This window comes from Peromyscus leucopus, chromosome 5, assembly GCF_004664715.2.
Source record: "Peromyscus leucopus breed LL Stock chromosome 5, UCI_PerLeu_2.1, whole genome shotgun sequence".
Classification (NCBI taxonomy): Eukaryota; Metazoa; Chordata; class Mammalia; order Rodentia; family Cricetidae; genus Peromyscus; species Peromyscus leucopus.
In genome coordinates this window covers 38,935,700-38,951,862 of record NC_051067.1, presented here as the reverse complement: position 1 = coordinate 38,951,862, position 16,163 = coordinate 38,935,700, and the positions used below count along the sequence as shown (strand labels likewise).

At 44.8% G+C, this 16,163-nt stretch overlaps 1 protein-coding gene across 3 annotated transcripts in view; it reads left to right on the top strand.

Moving 5' to 3' along the window:
* The window catches only part of LOC114700822 (cytidine monophosphate-N-acetylneuraminic acid hydroxylase), a 141,819-nt gene that overhangs the window by 23,234 nt on the left and 102,422 nt on the right, over positions 1 to 16,163 (top strand). Inside the window, exon 1 of one of the 3 annotated variants that reach the window (XM_037205871.1) lies at positions 14,168 to 14,388. The exons of the other annotated variants lie outside the window; for them this stretch is intronic. The gene's annotated coding sequence lies outside the window, so the exon portion shown is untranslated. Of the gene's footprint in view, positions 1 to 14,167; positions 14,389 to 16,163 lie in introns of those variants that run through there. 3 annotated transcript variants of the gene reach the window in all.

Sequence of the window (16,163 nt, the reverse complement as noted above, 5' to 3'; positions counted from 1 at the left end):
GGCTGATATGGTACTGCTGAGAATTCTACATCTTGATCCAAAGGCAACAGGAAGTGAATTGAGACACTGGGTGTAGCTTGCATTTTATTGAGTATTTTGGCATCTATGTTCTTGAGGGGAATTGGTCTGTAATCCTCTTTCTTTGTTGAATCTTTGTGTGGTTTGAGTATGAGAGTGACTGTGGCCTCATAAAATGAATTTGGCAATGTTCCTTCTGTTTCTGTGTTGTGGAATAATTTGAGAAGTATTGGCATTAACTCTTCTTTGAAAGTCTGATGGAATTCTGTATTAAAACTGTTTGGTCCAGGGTTTTTTTTTTTTTTGTTTTGTTTTGTTTTGTTTTTGTTTTGTTTTGGGGGGGGGGAGACTTTAAATGACTACTTTTATTTCCTTAGGGATTATAGGTTTATTCAAATTGTTTATCTGATCTTGATTTAACTTTGGCAAAGTGGTATCTATGGAGAAAACTATATATTTCTTTTAGATTTTCCAGTATTGTGGAGTACAGGTTTTCAAAGTATGGCCTAATGATTTTTTGGATTTTCACAGTGTCTGTTGCTATGTCCCCTCGTCCCTGACTTTGTTAATTTGCATATTCTCTCTGTGTCTTTAGTCAGTTTAGATAAGGATTTGTCTGTCTTTCTGATTTTCTCAAAGAATCAATTCCTTGTTTCATTGATTTTTGTATCATTTTCTCTGTTTCTATTTTATTGATTTCAGCCCTCAGTTTGATTATTTCCTGCCTTCTATTCCTCTTGGGTATGTTTGCTTCTTTTTGTTCTAGATCTTTCAGGTTAGTTCTAGATCTAGAACTAACAGATCTTGCTGTTAAGTTGTTAGTATGAGATTTTTTCACTTTCTTTATGAAGACACTTAGTGCTATGAACTTTCCTCTTAGCACAACTTTCATTGTGTTCTGTAAGTTTGGATATGTTGTGCAATCATTTTCACTGAATTCTAGGAAGTCTTCATTTTTTTTTTCCTTATTTCTTCTTTGACACAGTAGTCATTCAGTAGAGTTCAGTTTCCATAAGTTTGTAGACTTTCTGTTTCTGAAATCCAGCTTTAATCCATGGTGGTTTGATAGCATTCAAGAGGTTATTTCAATTTCCTTGTGTCTGATGAGACTTCTTTGTTATGGAGTATGTAGCCAATTTTAGAGAAATTTCCATGAGGTGCTAAGAAGAAAGTATATTCTTTTGTGTTTGTGAGATATTAGTTAGGTCCATTTGATTCATAACATCTGTTAGCTCCATTATTTCTCTGCCCACATTCAGGGGGAGTCTTTCCTCCTCAGTAAATTCTGTCTCAAATTCTTTCACAGACAAACAGAATTGGACCTCAATCTTTTAGATGATTCTGCATCCATCCCAGTTGACAATGAAGATGAATTATCACAGAACCCTCACTGCTTTTTTAATCCATGGTTTAACATAGGTTGTTCCGGCCAGAAAGTCATCCCTCCTGGCCAGAAAGTCTTCTCTCTGTTGTGCCCAGGTTACAAGACCCCCAAGCAAGACCACCACAGAGCCAATATCTGATGCAATTACACAGAGGTTTTTTTTAAATAACAAAGCAAGCCTGGGGCTTGGTCCATATTCTAAGCACTTGACATAGCAGGTGGAGGAGAATGCACTGAGCACTCACCTGAAGGGGTTTATATGGGAAAGGTTTACATGCAGAGGGTTTGGATGAGGGGGCTAGGGGTGAGGTAGTTCTTTGAAGTTACTGGCTGGACTATAAGCAAGAGGTTACTGATGGCTAACAGGATTCAGGGTATCTGCAGAGACATAAATGTTTTACTCCCTATGTCTTGCTTTTGCTGAACCCAGGATATATACATTCAGATTTATTGTTCCAGTCCTATTTTCCCATAAGTTCAATTTTTGGTCAGTTGAGTCCATTACTCCCCACATCCTGTTTTACCAAGTCCAGGGTATATAGATTTATTGTCCCAGCCTTATCTTCCTGTAAGTTCAACTTCTGGTCAGTTCTAAAACGGCTGGTCAGCAAATATCTTTGGGGGGAGGGAGCATCTCTCAAGATGGCTACTAATTTTTCCCTTTCACCTCCTGGCCAGAAAATCATCCCTCCTTCACTTCAGCTGATGCAAAAGGCCATGCAATGGTCTAAGTTCCTTTTTGTGATTAACATAGAAAGCATTTAAAAGGTTACTACTATGTGTCCAGCAAGGTGACATGAGGGTAACTGTGGCCGTGACAATTGTTCTTTCCACATATTGATTATATGCAGACTAGGAACCAAGTATTATTATAAACACTGTAGATACAGAGGATCCCACAAAATTCGTCCTCCTGTGCTTTTAATAGAGCATGGCAGAGCTATTATCTAGAGAGAGATAGAAAGATGGATACTGATAACAGAAATCCTGCACTCAAGGCTTAGGGAACATCCCTGAAGAGAGGGGAAAAAAGATGAAGAGATAAAAGCCAGAGAAGCATGCAGTGAGGTTCTGTCACTTAGAAATGACAGAGAAGCTACAGCCATGACACCTCAACAACATGGCTGTCTAAACAAGCCCCAATCGATGATAACACCAAAGATATGCTAATACTGAAGGGGGAAACCTCATAGGGTCCCTGCTCTCAACAAAGAACTACAGGCAAATAACACCTGCCGAGGGTGGAAGAATTAGTCTTCTCCAGAAATGAGCCATCTAACTGGCAATACAAAAGTAAATGGTCAACCCTGAAATCGGGTATGTACAAGCAACACAAAATGGACTCAGCAGGTGGTATTTATATATTTATGCACTTATATGCATAAAGCAATAGCAATTAAAGAGAAAGAGACCACGAATTTGAGAGGGAGTAAGTGGGAGAGGATAGGAGAGGGGTTAGACGGAAGAAAGGGGAGGAGGAAAATGTAACTATATTTTAATCAAAACTAAAAAATTTTTTTTTTCTTCAAATAAAAATGTGAAGAAAACCAAAGCAAATATGCAAGCATTGTGATTAGCTCATACTGAGTGCAGGATAACTATGGTAGTGGAAGCTCCACGACATAACTTCAGCCTCTCCAACCTACATAGGTGGCACTGTATTCCTCTTACAGATGTGGAGACTGAGTTTTAAAGAGGGGAGGCTCCTACAGTGAGTGTAATGGTTGATACTGTCAGGAGACCAGCCTCCAGGTACATCTCATGTGAGGGACTCTTTAGGTTAGCCTCTGGGCATGCCTGTGATTAGGCTAATTGAGGTGACCCACACTAAAGAAACTTCCTTTGCTCTACCTGCTCCTGTCTTTTTTCCCTCCAAACACACAAGATGTTTTACCCCTGTTGAGTATTCTGTCACTATGTCTTGATATTCAATCTAGAAACTTCCTAAAGATGGACCCCGTGTAGTAGAAAAAGAGATTTTCGCTTTGGTGGAGTTTAAGGGTGACATTACTGTTAGCAACTGTGTTGCAACTCTGAGGAGTCAGGTGACAGACACCTGGAGCTGCTAGGACAGCTCTGGCAGCTGGAGCCGCAATGGGACCGCTCAGCTCTGGAGGGAAAGGTAACCTGTCTGCTCAGGAGAGTCAGGCTTAGAGCTGCTAGGACAGCTCAGCAGGAAAAGGTGTCCTGACTGTTCAGGAGTCAGGCTGTACCTGGTGCTATGGGGGAATGGTCTTCCCACAGGCTATAGCAATCCTGCTCCTCTCCAAAAGAACCGCTACAGCTTAGCTTTGCTCAGCCCCCACTTAAGGGGGCTTCCTAGCAGAGCTCAGCTTCTTCTCTAGCCTAAGATGTTGCTTCTTTTTGCTTCACTCTGCACAAGGGGAAACCCCTGCAGAAATGTAGCAATCTCCTCTGGCTCCACTGAAAAGTTGTTACTTTTTCAGCTCCCCCTTGCTCAGGTCCCTGAGGGGTGTTTCAGCATGGTTCTTCTGTTTAGCTTCTTCTTGCTCAGTCCCCTGAGGGGCATTATCAGCAAGGTTTTTTCTGCTCAGTCCACTATGGGACATCTTAGCAATCTTCTCTGCACCAGCGAATGAAGATCTTCACACCCAAAACTCTTTGGAGAAAGATTTATTTGGGAAGAAGTTCAGGAGAGTGGCGGCCTCTACTAGGGTGGAGAGAACAGCCCACAACTGACCAGGCAGGGTGGTTTATATAGGATCTCCTGGGGGCAGAGTTAGGCAGGGGTTGGTTAGTTTTTTATGCTCTGGATTGGTTAGTTTTGTGGGTAAGGGGCAGACATGGCCCTGATTTCAGAGCCAAACTGTTTCTTTCACAGGCCTTTCTTAGCTTTTTTACTCTAATTCTAAGGCCAGGTCATATTTCTTTTACTGGCTCTGGTTCTAGGGACCAGGAATGTTTCTTTGGTACTGGTTTCAGAGTCAGGGCATGTTTCTTTGGTTCTGGGTTTGGGGTTAAAGTGTTTCTTTCTTTGGCTCAGGTCCCAGATCCAGGCTGTGTTTGTTTCCATGGTTCTGGGCTCCAGGGTCAGGGTGGGTTTCTTTAGCCAGCCCCTTTTCCTAAGTCTGCTGCTTCAGACTGCTTCTCACTTCATCTGCCCCAAAGATCTCCCTGTCTCTGCATCTCCAGCTCTGGGGGTTACAAGTGTGCACTAGCACACAGCTGGCTTTTTAACACGAATTCTGGGGATCAAACTCAGCTTCTCCTCCTTGCTTGGTAGGCACTTTCCTGAGTCACCCATCTTCTCAACACTTATTGTTCTTACTGTTTCACTGTGCCTGACTTATAAGTTAAATAGAGAAAAAAAAAACACAGATGGATTTAGTATTATGATGGAGGCTTCCTACCAGTCTAGGAAGGCCAGGGGCTACCCATGCCCTGTGAAGCAAGGAAAGAGGTGTGAGTTTGTTCTCGCTCAAAACCTCAGGAAGGAAGCATTCTGCCCACATGTCAACCTGGCATGGCAGGTCTGCCTTCCAGATCTATGAGAGGTGAGCAGTGCATGAACATTTGTGACGTCAGTTCTAGAAAACTGGCTTCTGAGTTTGGGTATGCTCCTCTTCACTAACTGCTGAAAGCTGTGAAGAGAGATCAAAGACCACTGCATGCCACGGTGGCCAGATGGCAGCTTATGTGGAAGTGTCTCGATTCTAGGATGGTTTGGCTGCAAGGATCAAATATTTCACAAAGAAGCCTTTCATGCCCATGGTGCAACTTTATAATTCATCTTCATCGTGGCTTGCACTCAGGTATGGTGCCCATCATCTGCATGCCTTCCCCATCTGCTTGCCTTCCGTGCTTATCTTCCAGGTCTCTCCTAGTGCTTCTCAGCCCCTCCCATCCTCTCTTCCACCTCTGCCCCTTTGACACACTGGCAGCAGCTCTCTGGAATTTCTTGGAGTGAACTTGGACTCAGTAGAGAAGTCTCTGTCAATAGAGTCTCACTGTATAGGCTAGGCTGACCTTGAACTCAGGACAATACTCTTGCTTCAACCTCCTAAATTCTGGGATTACAAGAGTGAGCTACTATCCCAACGGAGAAATATTTCTTTTGAATGAAAATCAATGGGAGAATTGTTTTTGTAGTTTGTATAGCAAACTCCAATGTTCAGTTTTGCTTATTTGTTTGCACCACAGCATGTCTCTGAAGTAAATATTGTGATCATTTGATAAATAAAGACAGTTTCCCCCCCCCATTAGCATCAAAGAACAAGAGCTGGAAGCTTGATGCTGTTGACCTGTTTTGTTTAAGAACTTTAATAATATTTTGCTTCCATTGATAGTTTCTTGCACAAAGGCTGAGATTTTTTTTTTTTTCAAAATCTATAGAAGCCAAGTGTGATGATTCAGGCCTGTCATTCCAGGCCTCAGACAGTTGAGGCAGAAGGACTACTGTGAGTTCAAAGCCACCCTGTGAGACATTGTCTCAAAACAAAACAAGAAACACATAAACAAAACAAAAGGGGGGATTTATGCCAGAAGTATAATTTCTGAGTTGAAGGTTATTTGCATTTATTTTTTTAAATTTATTTACCTACTTTTAGTTTGTGTGTGAGTATTTGCCTGCATGTATGGATGGATGTGCACCATGTAGGTGCAGTGCCTGTGGAGGCCAGAAGTGGATGTCGGAACCTATGGAACAGGAATAAAGTTATAAGCTGCCATGTGGGTGCTAGGAAATTAATCCTGATTCCTTGTAAAAGTAGCAAGTGCTCTTAATCACTGAGCTATCTTTCTAGCCCCAGAATATTCATATTTAGAAGTTATAAATGTTATAGATAGTATCAAATTGCTAGTGTTTGCTCATAGGCATTTGATGATGGCACTGGTCACCCAATATGCTACCAACACTGGCTGTTATCTGTGCTACCAACACTGGTTGTTATCTGTGCTACCAACACTGGTTGTTATCTGTGCTACCAACACTGGCTGTTATCTAAACCTCACACACTCTGCCTGTATAAAAACGATTCAGTTGATGTTAATTGACTAGAGAGGGGTCAGTTGGGAAGAATAGGATAATTTTCAATTTGTTCCTTTATGTCTAAAAGGAGCTGGCTCTGGACAACCTGGCCTATGGGACTGGGCTAGCCTGTGGTGGTGCCGACATCCCAGCTACGCAGAGGCTTCTGGAGACTCCTCTTCTGGCCCTCTGTATGCACACCTCCATCTTTCTTGTAAACCTAGGCAATTGGTATGCATTTCTCCCTTTTCCTAGGCTCATCGGTCCCTCTTTTCTTAGACAGCCATATAGTCCTTAGTCCCTCCAAATCTAACCTGAGCTCACGACACCGGACACAAGTTGCACAGTGTGATCACAGGTCACTTGTCCCTCAATGGTATGCATCAGGCATCTTCCTACGGCTAGAAGCTGCCTCCCTCTAAGGCATATAGTCTTTTGTGCACACAAACTGTATTGGTTACCTTCACATTTCTGTCACCAAATACCTGAAAAGATGCCATCTAGCACGGGGTTTACTCTGGCTTATTGTTTGAAGGTACAGTTCATCGTGGAGGGGAAGACATGGCAACAGGAACTTGAGGCTGTGTGCTCACACAAGGGCAAGTCAGGAAGCAAAAACAGGACAGGAAGCAGGGCCAGGCTGTACACCTTCAGGTCCATCCCCCAGGACCCACTTCTTCCAGCAATGCCACTTCCTAAAGGTCCTTCGAAATAGCACTGCTATCTTGGAATCAAGTGTTCAAATGCACAAGCCCTTGGGGACATGCAAACTTGCACTGATTGTACCTAGCCAGAGCTGTACAGTAACGAGGGTATGCAGACTCTGTGTGCTTTGCTAGGACCGTGTTTACCTGTTCCACATGATGCTACTGGCACCTGAGACCTATAAGATGACAAGATCTGTAACGTTTTCACTTTATACTAGTGGAAATAAAAGTATTACTAGAATCTGTGTGTGTGTGTGTGTGTGTGTACAAATTTCTAAATGGTCTTATTAAATAAAAAGCATGGAGCCAATTATAAGGGTGAAAGCCTTAGAGATCAGGGAAATAGTGAGAGCCACCAACCAACCTTACCTCACCAGCGCTGCAGCTCCCAAAAGTGAGCTACTTCCTGTCTACCCAAGCCTTTATTGCCTTGCTGTTCTGCCCTCTCATTGGCTATCTTAGCCCAGCTACTTCACTTCCTCTTCCTACACAGCTCTATCACTTTCTGTCTGTCTGTACAGACCTCCAGGTCTCTATGGTTGGTGCTGGGATTGAAGGCATGTGTCACCACACTTGGCTCTGCTCCCTAGCATGGCCTTGAATACACAGAGACCCTGCCTGCCAAGTGGTCGGATTAAGGGCAGGTGCTACCACTGCCTGACTTTTGTGTTTACTTAAAATGGCTTGCTATTTCCTCTGATCTCTAGGCAAACTTTACTTATTAACATACAAATAAAATATCACCACATTTCAGCACAAATAAAATATCACTCTGTGTGTGTGTGTGTGTGTGTGTGTGTGTGTGTGTGTGTGTGTGTGGTGTATACACGCAAGTTGGCTTCTGCTTTGTGCTCTCTGGGTCTCAGAGAAAAGGTGTTAGAGAGTGGGGTGGAATTGTTGAGAAGTTCCCAATCTCATGTGTCTGGGGTCAGGGAAGACTAAGTTTTTAACTGGGGTCCTCACCAGACATCTCTGTGTGGATCCTGCATGGGACCCAGGCCTCCTTGTAACCTGGTGCCTTGCCTCTGAGCAGAATTCCAAAGAGAATGGGCTGGGTGAGTCCCCTGCCGACTTTAGGCCTAGCTTCACAAGGCACTGATGAGATGCAGAGACAGGACAGGAAACAGGCACAACACCCCTGCCCTGAGTGACCCACATCTTCCAGCTCGGTCCCCCATCTCCAAGGCTTCACAGCCTCCCCCAGCAATGCCCCTATCACCTCTCTTCTACTCCATTGGCCTTACAAACTCCCACCCAGACACATGAGAGGGGACAGAGACTCCTCCCCTCAGTGGGAAGCATGGCTTTCATGGTCTAAGAAGCCTGTGGGAGGGGACACACAGCAGCCCTGGGAAAAGAGCCCACCAGGCTCTGTGATCTCAGTGAAGGCAGTCTCCTCATTTCCTAGCAGGAAGACATCTGGTCAAATATTTACCACCAGATAAGCATGGCATGAAATTATGACCCGTGAAATCATGGGGAATGATACACCTGTCTAACCTGGAGTCTCATTCTCATAGCAATAAATCACGTATTTTTTTTTTAATCTTTTCTAGATACTTTGAAAGTGCTACCTAAGAAAAATAAATTCCTTCATATTTACTATAATCTTCAAATTTTCTGACTCTATGCTTCCCATAGAGGGTGGCAGACTCTTCTTTGCTTTCTCAGTACTTAGAAAATGACTGGGATAGTGACTCGGTCAAAATGTGTTTGTCATTTGCCAGTTCTGATCTCCAGGTACAAGCTCAAACGCAAACCCCAGCTGAGCAGGATGTAGCTCTGTAATGTAAGGTTCCACTTGGCAAATGTTTCTCACAATCACAGTCCTCATTGTGTTTCATTCTGTGTTTTTCCCTGTGACTTAACATGTGGTTTCTAAACCTTCGAATTTATAATCATTCCACTTGCCTAGCATATGAAAGTCCCTAGTTTCAATCCCTAACACAACAGGATGAGGAGGAGAGGGAGGAGAAGAGGAAGAAGAGGAAAGAAAATAAGTTGAAGTCATACTTCCACAATATTCATCTCATTTTAACTGAAAAGAGATTCAGTGTTTAGGCAGGGAGAGAGTTCAGTTGGGAACTTGCTTGCTTTCTATCTCCAAGACCTGAACTCAACCCCAAGAAACCATGTGAGAAAAGCTGAGTATAGAGTTATGCCCTCACAGTTCCGGCACTGGCCAGGTGGAGACAAGCAGTTCTTCTGGGTTTGCTGAGCAGCGAGCCTGGTCTATTTTGAAAGTTTCAGGCCAGTGAGAGGCCCCATCTCCCAAGCAAAAAATGTATGACATCTGAGAGATGACACTCAGAGCTGTCCTCTGGTCACTACATACTTAACCCTCCCCAGATGCATGCACAAAGAATCCAGGATAGGGGTGGGGGAGACGGTGTGCTTCTAAAAGGGCAATATGGAGGAAGCTGGGGAGAGAGGCTCTCCTCCAGTTAAGATGCTGATTTTTGTGCAGCACTGTAGTTTTGAAAGATGTTAATATGGGTGCAACCTATATGAAATGTTTCCATACTGTCTCCTACAACTACATCTAAACTTAGAGTTATCTGTAAAAGTTTAATTTAAAAAGGAATCTGTATTGCCGGGCGGTGGTGGCGCACGCCTTTAATCCCAGCACTCGGGAGGCAGAGGCAGGCGGATCTCTGTGAGTTCGAGGCCAGCCTGGTCTCCAAAGTGAGTTCCAGGAAAGGCGCAAAGCTGCACAGAGAAACCCTGTCTCGAAAAACCAAAAAAAAAAAAAAAAAAAAGGAATCTGTATTGACACAGAAATTAAGTTCTAGATGGCTTGCAAACTTTCTAGGCTTCCTAAGGAAAATATGTGCTGGCTAAATCCTCACAGCACTATGAAGAACCAGTGTGAGGAAGTTCCTGGGCCCAATCGGTCCTTTTCCTATTTTTTTTTTTTTTTTTGGTTTTTGGAGACAGGGTTTCTCTGTGTAGCTTTGCGCCTCTCCTGGAACTCACTTGGTAGCCCAGGCTGGCCTTGAACTCACAGAGATCCGCCTGGCTCTGCCTCCCGAGTGCTGGGATTAAAGGCGTGCGCCACCACCGCCCGGCCCCTTTTCCTATTTGAATACCAGATTCTGCTTTAGACCGACCGGCACAGATACCTCAACACAAGAGGAAATCGGAGGACACGCTCAAACTTCTGTTTCTTGAGGCTACAACGGCAGCTCAAACACAACCGTTTGCTTAAGAATTTTGCAGTTCTCTGGCCCCCAGTCCTCGTCAAGCTATAGATCGTGTTGGCGTTTTCCCAGGAAGTGTAATAATGCTTCCCAGTGGGTGCTGACCACAGCCAGCCTGGCAGCTCCCACAAACTGCTCTGCTGCTTTCGAAACAGGATGTGTCCCAGTGGAGGAAGTGGTGATGGCCAGAGTGTCTGAACTCTTAACTAAGGATGGCCCAGTCTTTGCCTCACAGCCAGAGGACAGCTGTTTTATTAAGAAAGAGAATGAATAAGTAATGTGCTTTATTGGTGTGTTGGCCTGCTTGACAAATGACATTACAATAGTCACTTCAATATTTACTTTTTTTAAAGCTACAAATAAAAATTTTAGAGTGAGGCTCATAGTTGATGTTTCCTGGTGACATTGATCCTAATCGAGCCAAGTATTGCTTTGAAATGCTTTGGGCATGTTGTCCACACCTATAGGGTAGAGCTGTTGTGGGAGTCTTTCTGGAACAAGCACTCTGACACCAATGAGAGAGGAAGAGAGGAGATGTCACTGATGGACCCAAGCCAGGATAGCTCCTGCAAGTCCTTGGTCCCAGTTCCAGGCTGCACTCTCATTTTATACTCTAAACCACAAAGTGGGAGTGGACAAGCAAGCAAGCAAGGCTTTACAGAAGGGTCTATGACAGTCAGCAGGTTGGCAAGGACAGTAGCCCATTGTTTCTGCTCTTTTCCTCTGTCGGTCTATTCCAGGAAGCACTCAAAGCTATGTTTGAATATGAGCAATCCAAGCCGTGCTCTAAGTAAATCACTAAATAAATCAATAACCCATTGTCTAATAATTGGTCTTTTCTTCTTATTCTGCCTCCTTCCCGCCTCTTCACCTTCGTAACAGCTGATGGACCTATCTTGAAGTGATGGGTTGATACTCCTGGTGGATCATCTCCATAGCTCCCACTTGAACCTCTAGCTTAATCCTTTTAAATAACTTTGACATTTTCTTGTACTATTCCTGATCGATTAGCACAAAAACAGCATCCCTCATTTAAAACCACACGTATGCCTCCCCCAGTGGTAATCAAGTCTAATCCTCCGTGATTTTGGAGGATTATTGCTGCCATGGAGTCGCTCTGATTCTGAGTGACTGTGCTTTCCTGAATGATTGTTTGTTTGTTTTTCCTTGATCTGCATAGAGAGCTGGCTGTGCTGAATTTGTTGGATACCTACTGCAGTGGCACCCATGGTCATGGACCCAGCCAGGGCCATTCCTAACAGGACTAAAGAAAGTACAGGAGTTTTCTTATTTCTTGAATCTAAAGGATGCAAGTGTTGCTGAACCTCAATTCTAGGAGTGCATCTCAATCCGGTGCCAAGAATACTAGTTCACAACGGTCTCCTGGGAAGCAGGTATAAATACCCCTGGGGCAGGAGAAGTATGAGCCATCAGGAACTACTGTTCTTTTAACTAGTCTGGTATAGCCCTTTTTCTTTTCCACAGACTGGGCTTTTCCTATGAACTGAAGGGGTAGCCTAGTTAAAACATGTCCCTTTTGTGTTAGGCTTTGCTAGTCTTTCCCAGTCCAGTATGAGTAACCTGGCTTGCATGTAAGCACATCCAGCAGGCCTGACCTCGGTTAAGGAGCCCATGGATGGCATTTACTAAAGCCAGCATTTTGAGACATGGCTTTGCCACATGAAAGGCTTCTCTCTGGTCAGTTCCCATGTTATTCTTCCCCCAAGGCCCATCTCAGCCTTAGCTCCTTGTCCCTCTGTGGGTGCTTCCTTCCAGGTTCCAGGTCACACTTGACCAGAATTTAAGATAAGATCAATAGGCTCCCCTGAAAGACCCTAACCCTTCAGACTTGCACCCCCAAGCCGCAGGAAATGAGAAACTAAAAATCTAGTTCGGAGGGCAAGCTGACTCAGCCATTGTTCAACCACCCCTGCCACAATGTAACAATGTAAAGAGATCTCTGTTAAGAGATGTGCTCAACTGTGACTGGGATAGTTGCAAGTGTTCCAGGAAGGACCACTGTGACCTTTGTGTAAACTCCACTCCCGCCCTGATATCCCCCTTGAGGTTTCGGAAAGAATGTGTATGCGGACGTGACTGTACCCCCTCTGTGATCACTCTGTGATCAGACCATGATCTTGTGAAACAAAACTGTATGGGAATTGTAATCTTATGGCTTTTGTGGGTTTTTCCTTTAAAAGCCCCCATGGGGCTGCAGCAAGTTGCGACTCTTGCTCTTAGGAGCAGAGTTTGCCCTTCTGTACAGTCGCTTCTTCAATAAAAACCTCGTGCTGTTGCATCAACTGGACTGGAGTCTGGGTTCTTGGGGCACCCACTCGAGACCCTAAACCTTTGGGATCCAACATCCCCACAATCAGTCTTTTGTCCTTTGGCTACTTGTTTATAAGGTGTCACTAGTTGGTACCATCTCCAAAAGGAAACAACCTGGTGTTTAGCATGGGCAGTGTGATGTGGCCCAAGGGATGATCTGTGGCGGGCCTAGTCCCAAGTAGCACCACCTGGAGGAGATAATACAGAACCCCTCCTGAGGGCGGTTACATATATGGATTGATGTCCAGGAATTGGCGTTGCTCTGGGACAAAGTTCTCTCCAGATGAATTTATTTGACAAGGTCAGAGAGGCTGAGTAGGGGTGATTCTAATGTGCATCAAGATCAGAAAGGATGGGGCTGGAGAGATGGCTCAGAGGTTCAGAGCACTGGCTGCTCCTCCAGTGGACTGGGGTTCAACTCCCAGCACCTACACTACAACTGTCTATAACTTCAGTTCCAGGGCATCTGGCACCCTCACACAGCCATACATGTAGGCAAAACATTAATGCACATAAAATAAAAATAAAATAAACTTTTTAAAACAGATCAGGAAGGATGTCAAGAGACAGAGGAGCTGAGCCATCACCCCTGTTCCCAGGTTGTCTTGGGATGGTCAGTTTCAGAGGCTGGTCTGGGTCAGCTCTTGCCGGATACTGTCTCTAGGCCACAGCAGCCTTGACATGGAGGTGGTATGGCCACTGAAAGAACTTTAAGAGCTAGGGAAAGGTGAGCATTGGACATTTTTTTTGTGTAGTGTCAGCCAAAACCTTTCAAGAACTACTGGAAGCAGGTGTGTGCATACTCTCAGAGGTCCCCTGAGTCCTTTGGGAACAGTGGAGGCAGGAGGCCAAACATGATCTCAAAAGGACAGTAACTGCTTTTACAGGACAGGGAATGCACCCTAAACAGTACAAGTGGCAGAATTTCTGGCCAAAGGAGGTCTGTTAGTAATGTTTGGCCAGTGCTATTTTGAAAGTACTATGTATTCTCTCGACCTAGCTTTACCATTGTGCGTGGTATTGCCTGTGCAAGTCCCAAGCTAAATTGTCCGTCCAAATAGGAAAAGTTTCTACCCAGGCTGAAAAGTGCACACCCTAAGCAGCAAATATTGACCCCTTCTGCTAGGCTGAACGTCAGTAAAGTCCACTTTTATATGTTCAAATGGGTGGGACCCTGTTTGTCAGGATGGGGCCTTAGTTCCCAGCTTGGGATTGTTCCAAGCATACTGCAGACAGGATTTGCTAACTTTGGGGGTCAGCATTGGTAACCTCAGGATCACCAAATATCTTTGTAACAGTTTTGATAGGACAATGTGATGGCTATTCTTGGTTGTCAACTCAACTACATCTGGAATTAACTAAAACTCAGAAATGGAGTGGCTCACTTGTGGGGGATTTTTGCTTAATTTGAAGTAGGAAGAATTACTTCTAATCGGGATCTTTGAGTGGGAAGACACATCCTTAATCTGCATCTTGAGGCAGGAAAGCAAACCTTTAATCTGGGCCCCTCCTTCTGCTGGAAGCCTATATAAGCACATGGAAGAAGGAAGCTTTGGCTCTTTGCCTGCTTGCTCTCGCCTCACTGACAAGCCCATTCCTCCACTGGCACTGGAACCCACTTCTAATGTGCATCAAGATCAGAAAGGATGGGATTCTGGCATATATTGTAAGACCAGCTGAAACGGCCAGCCTCGTGATGAGAAACTACTGGATTCTTTGACTGTTCACAGCCACCCATGTTGGATTAGCTAACCATAGCCTGTAAGTCTATTATTATTCTAATAAATTCCCTTTATATATATTAATCCCCTTTATCTCTAAATATATATGAGTATATATATATAAATAAATATATATGAGTATATATATATGAATATATATATCTCCCCTCTTTATCTAACTATCTCTCTCTGTATGTATCTCTATCTATCTAGAGAGATTCATTCTATAAGTTCTGCTACTCTAGAGAACCCTGACTAACAGGCAGCTTTTTCAGAGGAGCTGTTCCATGAGCTTGCCAGTCTAGGCTGGGCTGTCACCACAGGAATTATTATTTTCCTATCTGTGCTAATCAGCCAGCCTTCCTGATTTCTCCCTTTTATCAGGTTTTTTTTTTCCCCTTTCTTCTGGCTTATATGAGAGGAGCTCTTGGGAGCACGGAGAATATAAACATACTCCGTGGGGGAGGACACGGTAGAGCTTTGTCTTCATGGAGAGTGGTTTGCTGGGCTGCTGTGTTTGCCCGTTTCCCTGCTTCCCCACTCACCGGACCCTGACTCTGTGTGAGCCTGGCAGTTCACCATCGGCACACCCAGAAACCCAGGCAGCCTCCAAGAGCTGTAGGATTTGATCTCCGTTTTATATCTTTGCTCCTGAGGTAAGCAGTTTCCTTTCCCCATATATTGCTGCTTTGAGTCTCTTGATGTGAGAGGCTCTTCCCCCTGTCATAGGCTCCAGCTCCATCAGCAAAAGTTTCTGTATCAGAATTGGGGAGTGGTTAGTCCTTTAAGTCTAGCTTGTAAGGAGAAAAAAAAAATCTCCTTTATAATTTCCCTACAGTGAGGGGCTCTGCCTCTTCAGGCAAGCATGTAGCCAGATAACAAAACTGGGATAAGGAAGGACCTAGCATTTCCTTCAGTGGCAGGCAGATGCCCCTGGAGGGATCTGATCTTCTTGTCTTGCGTCTGCCTTTGTGCCTGTGGCCCTGGCAATTGGAGCTGGTCGGAGGTGGCATCACAGGAAAATGTCATGCTCTGAGGAAGCCAGAGGGGGCTTTCTTGATGTCTTCATGCTTGACAGTCTTCGCAGGACTACGTAGGTCTCACATCGGACTGTGCAGTCCCCATGACAGAAGAGTTCCTAAGCAGCAGCTGGGATGGTATATGTTTAGACCTAAGCTGGTGTGATGTGTAGGGTGGATTGGAGAAGGCCAGCTTCTCCCTCAAGCAGGTGCCTGCTTGGCCACTGCCTCTCTCCAGCGTAAGAGCTCTCTTACCTTAGGGCCACATGTAGAACCCATGCTAGGTCACCTCCTATTAGGAAAGGTGAGTGCTGGTTCAGGTGAAAAGACCTCAGTGCAACCAGGTTGGGACCTAATCAGATCCTGTAACCACAGTGTGTGTGTAGCGGGGGGGGGCGGGGGGGGGGGGGGGGGGCACCAGAAGCATTCACATATTCATCCACCTCCCTTGGAGTTATACATTCTTATTTTAAATCCATAGTCTGTGTATTTCTCTGGACACCAATACCAGTGCCTCAGTATCCCTTCAGGGCTTTTCCCTGGAGACCTGTGCCACCTCAGGATCCCAATGAGGCTTCGGATATAATCTCTTGCAGGGTGGTTAAGCCTGTGCTTAGCTTTTTCCTTCCTGTCTTCACTGCCCAGTCCTATTTCTTCCACTTAGAGACTCTAGTCCTGGGTTCCACCCACCCCTTGCCCACTGGAAGGGGACCTCAGAATCCCCTCGGGCCTGGCTTCCTGGTTCCAGAGACCTCCGTGTGTTTGGGAGGCTCCAGAGCTGCAGCCTCTGGAGACT